Raw genomic sequence first — 7,190 nt, forward strand, 5'->3', positions numbered from 1 at the left:
GGAGGTTCAGACTCGATTTTATTATTGATCTCTCTCTCTCTCCCGCTCTCTCCCTCTCCTCCCTCTCTCTCTTCCTCCTCTAAGACGTCAATTTTTCTTTCTTTCTTTCCCACAAATTCATGTTTTGCCTCTGAGCTCGTTCACGTCCGTCTAAGTTTAGTCAAACAGTTTTTTAAGTGTTTTTTCCAGCTTTTATTTTGAAACTAATCAAACTGTCCTACTTTCCTTTCCTCCCACACCTTTATTCAAAAATCCCTCTGGAGTTAAACTGTTTTGTTTTTTGTTGCCCTGGTGAAAGTTTTGTCGAGATCAGAAAGTCGTGTTGTTCCAGTTTGTGTATTTATCCATTATTGATGTTCCCAAAAGTTCCTGCATCTCGGCTGCGAGCGTTTTCTTTTCCTCAAGATAAAAAGATTATCAACAGATCTAAGCGTGTTGAGAATCGATGAATCTCACAGTCGGATGAGAGAAAGTTTTCAGGGGAAAATACACAGAAAAGATTTGATCAGGAAAATGTTTTGAAGCAGGTGAAGCTTCCAACTTTTTAAATATAATAAATAAAATAAAGACTCAACATGAAGCTTCACACGTTAGAGATCAAGGGAGGGTTTAGAGACTTTGATGAATCATTATAATTGAATTAACTTTATTGCACTGACCCAGTTAAACTGTGTCACACTGATATTTGTTCAGGTTTTCATGTTCCTGACAAGTTTGGTTTTGATTCAATCATTTGATGATATAAAAAACTGAAACGTGATGATTGACAGCTGACAAAATGTTCATTTGTGAGATATTGAGATTCTCACTTTTAAATAATTTACCTTTAAATTGATTTTATTCTAACTCTAAATGCAAAATAGGAAAAGAGACTAAAATACAAGTTGGTCCACAAATTAAATGTTGAATTAAGAAGCTGAAACAATCTGTTCCTCTGTTGTTGTTCCTAATATATTTAATATGTTTGGAAGGTTTATTTAAAACTTGTGAGTTAAACACAGGAAACATTTTTGCTGCCCCAAAAATAATAATAATAATAATTATAATAATAATAATAATAATAATACTTTTTACTTTTAATACTTTAATACTTTTTTTTTCATGGCACCTTTCCCAGACACCCGAGAGCTCCCTACAATAAATCATCAATAAATATAAGAATAATATAAGTAAAATCACAAACCCCTTCAATACAATGTTAACAATAAGTTATATATGAAATTATATAAATTAATTAATGACCTGTGCAGCTATATTCCCATGTAACAGATAATACGTTTCTGCTGATATTTAGTATAATAATGTTTGTATGGTTTAAGTTCAGTAAAGATAGAAAATGTATTGCATCTTCTATAAGTTGACGTCTGAGGTTTCCTTACAAAACAAACTGTTTTTTAAAATATATTATATTACTCACAAGTTTTCAAAAAGCTCTTTGTTAAATAAACTTTCCTCTTGTCAGAGGCTGAAGAACCGAATCCTCATTATTCAACACAAAGCTTCAGCTCCTGTTCTCAAAGTCGTTCATCACAAAAACACTCAAATTCATCATTGATCCAAACTCATTTTATCTTTATTCATTTAAGATGCAAACGAATTAACACGTGAACTCGAGTCCAATATTTAAATTTGTCAGATTTAACCACAGAGGCTCGTTTTCATCAGGTCGGTGGAAAATAATCATACAAGTAAAAACAGACAGGAGCTCTTCTTCACATGATGAGTGTTTTACTGCAGGAGGAGTTTTTTGTGTCCAGGCCAGAAGTGGAGGTGACCCACATCCGAATACTTTGTGTACTGGTACTTTCTCTACGTGGTGTTTTACTGTCCTCTCTGGGGTTTCGTGTATTCTGAGCGTTGAGCTTCAAAAGGAAAACGCAGTAATGTGGACGGAGACAAACGCTGAACCTCCTCGTCTTTATCTGTACAAACTGTTTTAAATCGTCCACTTATCTCTTCTCCTCTTCTTCTCTTCTCGTCTCCACATCAGAGGCGTCAACCTGCTAAGTTCCTTTAATCCTCAGAAAGTATCCGTGCATATTTAAACGTGGGACAGAGTCGACGCTTTAAACACAATACGAAGGAAAGTCGATGTTAAGTGCCCAGAGAAGTGGAGATCAAAAAGAGACAATGTGTGTTTAGCTCCAACAAGATGGGAGGTGAAGGGAGGGAGGAGGGGAGGATGGGAGGAGAGGGAGGGGGGGGGGAGGAGATGAGGAGAGGAGGTGAGGAGGAGAGGAGGTGAAGAGGTGAGGAGGTGAGGAGAGAGGAGGGAGGAGAGGAGGAAGGAGAGGAGGTGAGAGCGAGGAGAGAAGGAAGGAGATGAGGAGGAGGAAGGAGAGGAGGTGAGGAGGGAGGAGAGGAGGGAGGAGAGGAGAGAAGGAAGAAGATGAGGAGGAGAGGGGGAGAGAGGAGGGAGGAGAGGAGGGAGGAGAGGAGGTGAGGAGGTGAGGAGGTGAGGAGGTGAGGAGAGGAGGTGAGGAGGTAGGAGAGGAGGTGAGGACGGAGGAGAGGAGGGAGGAGAGGAAGGAGAAAGGAGAGAAGGAAGGATGTGAGGAAGGAGAGATGAGAGGGGGAGGAGGGAGGGAAGGAGAGAAGGAAGGAGATGAGGAGGAGGGAGGAGAGGAGGTGAGGAAGTAGGAGGGGAGAGAGGAGGGAGGATAGGAGAGAAGGAAGGAGGGAGAAAGGAGAGAAGGAAGGAGAGAGGAGGAGGGAGGTGAGGAGGTGAGGAGGTTAGGAGGTAGGAGAGGAGGTGAGGAGAGGAGGTGAGGAGGAGAGGAGGTGAGGAGGTGAGGAGGTGAGGAGGTGAGGAGGCTAGGAGGTAGGAGAGGAGGTGAGGAGAGGAGGTGAGGAGGTGAGGAGGTGAGGAGGTTAGGAGGTAGGAGAGGAGGTGAGGAGAGGAGGTGAGGAGGAGAGGAGGAGAGGAGGTGAGGAGGTTAGGAGGTAGGAGAGGAGGTGAGGTGAGGAGAGGAGGTGAGGAGGGAGTGCAGGTTTCGATCAGTTAAGAGCAGAGCGGCTGGAGAGAGAGAGTATCGACGTGGAGTCAGAGAACCTCGCCCACCCCCCCCTAACCCCCCCTCGCCTCCCTCAGGTGGGCATTAAGATCCAGCCGAGCGATGGAGGGATGGAGGGATGGAGCGATGGAGGGAGAGAGGGAGGGAGAGAAACCCCTGAGAGCTCAGCCAGGCTTTGATTCACCGGGGTTTCTCACATCAACCTGCAGGAGTCTTGGGCCCTGACCCCCCCTCCACCCCCCCAGGCTCCAGGAGGGGCCTCCGCCTCCATAATCCACAACGCCGTCAAAAATTAATCGCCGCCGCTTTACTTTTCAATTATCAATTCAGAGCGGGGGGGTGGGGGGGGGTGGGTGAGGAGATCGTTTAATACACTCAGAGAAGTGATGAGATCTCATCGGACTCGTTAGCAGAATGATGCCGAGGAAAAATTAAACTCCATGACTCCTTCTCTATTCTCTCCTCCCTATCTCCTTCCTCATCTCCTCCTCATCTCCTCCCTCCATTCTCTCCTCCCTATCTCCTTCCTCATCTCCTTCCTTCTCTCCTCTCCTCCCCCCTTTCTCTCCTTTCCTCTCTCCTCCTCATCTCCTTCCTCATCTCCTTCCTCCTTTCTCTCCTCTCCTCTCTCCTCCTCATCTCCTTCCTCATCTCCTCTCTCCTCCTCATCTCCCTTCTTCTCTCCTCTCTCCTCCTTATCTCCTTCCTTCTCTCTGCTCCTTCCTCTCCTCTCACCTCCTCTCCTTTCTCCTTCTCTCCTTTATCCCCCCTCGCCTTCTCTCCTTCCTTCTCTCCTCTCCTCTCACCTCCTCATCTCCTCCCTCCTTTCTCTCCTCTCCTCCCTCCTCTCTCCTTCCTTCTCTCCTTTCCTCCCTCTCCTCTCACCTCCTCTTCTCTCCTCCCTTCTCTCCTCTCCTCTCTCCTTCCTTCTCTCCTCTCACCTCCTCTTCTTTCTCCTTCTCTCCTCTCCTCCCTCCTCGCCTTCCTTCTCTCCTCTCCTCTCTCCAGGGTTTATAATCATAGAAAGACGTGTTTTAAAGACGATGAAACTGAAATTACAATTTGATGACAAAATAAAAAGAGAAATACTAGAGCAGAAACTCAACTCTACTTCTAACCTGTACTGTGACCAGCCACCAGGGGGCGTTCAGGACATTTTTGATCCAGATCCAGAACTCCTGGTCCTGGTCTGGATCTGAGGAACCGTTCACACCTGAAGTTCAGGTTCACACTGACCTGAAGAGTCTGAAGCTTTAAGACAAACCAGGTGTGAACCAGTCCTTCGTTGCCGTGGTTACAGAAGAAGACACGTGGAGGAAGTACCGGAAACAAAGATCGTCGTCGTCATCGATTCACCGCGACTTCCTGATTTGCTCCCGTTATAATCACCGTGGCCACTAGAGGGCGTCTGAGAATCAAATGTAAAAATTGATCGTAATAATCTGCAGGTTTCATCACCGGAGACGATCTCGATTTTAAATCTACGTTAAGAAGAACTGACGAGATCTGAGAAACTGATTGTTTAAAACGATTTTCTTTGATTTTAATATATAACAGAATAAAAAAATTTAAATAAATCAATAAATCAGTCGCTGAGCTGGAAGAAATATTCTGATGCTTTAAAGTAGTTTAATGTAAAAAAAAACACTAATTACATTTAAAATATCGTCTTTAAATATAAAATCTGAGTGTGTGAAGTGTACAGTGAATCTTCTTCTTCTACTTCTTCTTCTTCTTCTTCCACTTCCTCTTCCTCTTCCTCTTCCTCTTCCTCTTCTTCTTCTTCTTCTTCCTATTCTTCCTCTTCCTCTCCTTCTCAGGGATTCCTCTGTTTTCTCCTCACTTTTTCCCTCTTCTCGTTTCTCTCTACTCGTTCTCACTTTTTGCAGCGGACCCTGATGAACTCTTCTCTTCTTCTTCTACTTGTTCCTCTTCCTCTTCCTCTTCCTCTTCCTCTTCCTCTTCCTCTTCCTCTTCCTCTTCCTCTTCTTCTTCCTCTTCCTCTCCTTCTCAGGGATTCCTCTGTTTTCTCCTCACTTATTCCCTCTTCTCGTTTCTCTCTGCTCGTTCTCACTTTTTGCAGCGGACCCTGATGAACTCTTCTCTTCTTCCTCCAGATCCTCAAAGAAGAAACTTTCTAATGTAACATATCGATCAAAAATTACTTATGCAGCTAATTTCTTCCTGGTTCTGCTCTTTGCTCCTTTCATCATGTGATTAAAGCTTCTCTCCATCCAGGGTTTTACAAACCTCCTGATGAGGAGACTCCGCCTCCTTCTGGGATTTAAAGAAGTTTGTTCGTTAAAGAACAAGAAGAAGAAATGTTCTGCTTCAGCTGCACTTAAAATAAGGATGTCTTCAGGTTTTCAGGATATTTTAAAAGGGATTTTCATTATAATGAAATTAATTAGGAAGCTTGTAGTAGTTTTATGCTTAATTTTTGAATATTTTAAATTGAAAAATCACATTAAAGCATAAAATTAACATATTGTGTTTCCTTAAATTATCTCTGGAATTAATTAGAGTCCAATTTCAGGGTTTTCCCCCCATAATAATGTTTCATCTTGTGTGTGTGTGTGTGTGTGTGTGTGTATGTGTGTGTGTGTGTGTGTGTGTGTGTGTGTGTGTGTGTGTGTGTGTGTGATTCTAAGCTCATCTGCCTCGGAGTCAAACGCACGCCGTTGTCTATTTAGTTGATCCCGCCTCCACACGTGTCCTCTGACCCTCAGGGACTTTGACCTCTGACCCCTGCTCTACTCATCACAGTGTCACTACATCCATCTGTGTGTGTGTGTGTGTGTGTGTGTGTGTGTGTGTGTGTGTGTGTGTGTGTGTGGGTGTGGGAGGAGTTCCTGGAAACCCATCTGTCCCTTTTAGGAAACACATCTGCACTTCTATCCTTGTGAGGACCCTCAGTGACATCAGATCCTCTAGTATCAGTGTTTCTGTTCTGAACCCACATCGTCCCGTCGGTGGCGTTTCCTGCTCAGCTTTGCTCTCATTGGCTGCTGCAGGTTTGTGCTCTCGTCCAATCGCTGAGCCTTTCACGCTTCAAGTCTCCGTGATGTTTACGATTAGAATCTGTAAAGTCTGTGAATCGGTTCAGATCATCGATGCCTGATCGTCAGAACTCGACCAAAACCAAACAGTTAAAGAAAGTTATCACTGAGAGTTTTGAATATGACCCGAAATAGAAAATAACAGAGTTCACAGGATAAAACCCTGAAGAAGAAACCCCCGGGTACAGGTCACGACTCTTTCTTCTGTCCCTCGAGTGTTTCTCTTCACGTCTGTGTTTTGAATCCAGATTTTTTTCTCCCTGCTGCTTCGCTCACTGATCTTTATCTGTACAAACTGTTTTAAATCGTCCACTTATCTCTTCTCCTCTTCTTCTCTTCACGTCTCCACATCAGAGGCGTCAACCTGCTAAGTTCCTTTAATCCTCAGAAAGTATCCGTGCATATTTAAACGTGGGACAGAGTCGACGCTTTAAACACAATACGAAGGAAAGTCGATGTTAAGTGCCGAGAGAAGTGGAGATCAAAAAGAGACAATGTGTGTTTAGCTCCGACAAGATGGGAGGTGAAGGGAGGGAGGAGGGAGGAGGGGAGGAGGAAGGAGATGAGGAGAGAAGGAAGGATGTGAGGAGGAGAGAGGAGAGGGGGAGGAGGGGAAAGAGGAGGGAGGAGAGGAGAGAAGGAAGGATTTGAGGATAGGAGGGAGAAAGGATAGAAGGAAGGAGATGAGGAAGTAGGTGAGGAGAGGAGGTGAGGAGGTAGGAAGGGAGAGAGGAGGGAGGATAGGAGAGAAGGAAGGATGTGAGGAAGGAGGGAGAAAGGAGAGAAGGAAGGAGGTGAGGAAGTAGGTGAGGAGAGGAGGTGAGGAGGTAGGAAGGGAGAGAGGAGGGAGGATAGGAGAGAAGGAAGGATGTGAGGAGAGGAGGGAGAAAGGAGAGAAGGAAGGAGGTGAGGAAGTAGGTGAGGAGAGGAGGGAGAAAGGAGATGAGCAGGAGAGGGGGGTAGGAGGAGAGGATAGGAGAGAAGGAAGGAGGTGAGCAGGAGAGAGGAGGGAGAAAGGAGAGAAGGAAGGAGGTGAGGAGAGGAGGGGAGAAGGGAGGAGAGGAGAGAAGGAAGGATGTGAGAGGAGGGAGAAAAGAGAGAAAGAAGGAGATGAGGA

Source organism: Limanda limanda, chromosome 1 (assembly GCF_963576545.1).
Source record: "Limanda limanda chromosome 1, fLimLim1.1, whole genome shotgun sequence".
Taxonomy (NCBI): Eukaryota; Metazoa; Chordata; class Actinopteri; order Pleuronectiformes; family Pleuronectidae; genus Limanda; species Limanda limanda.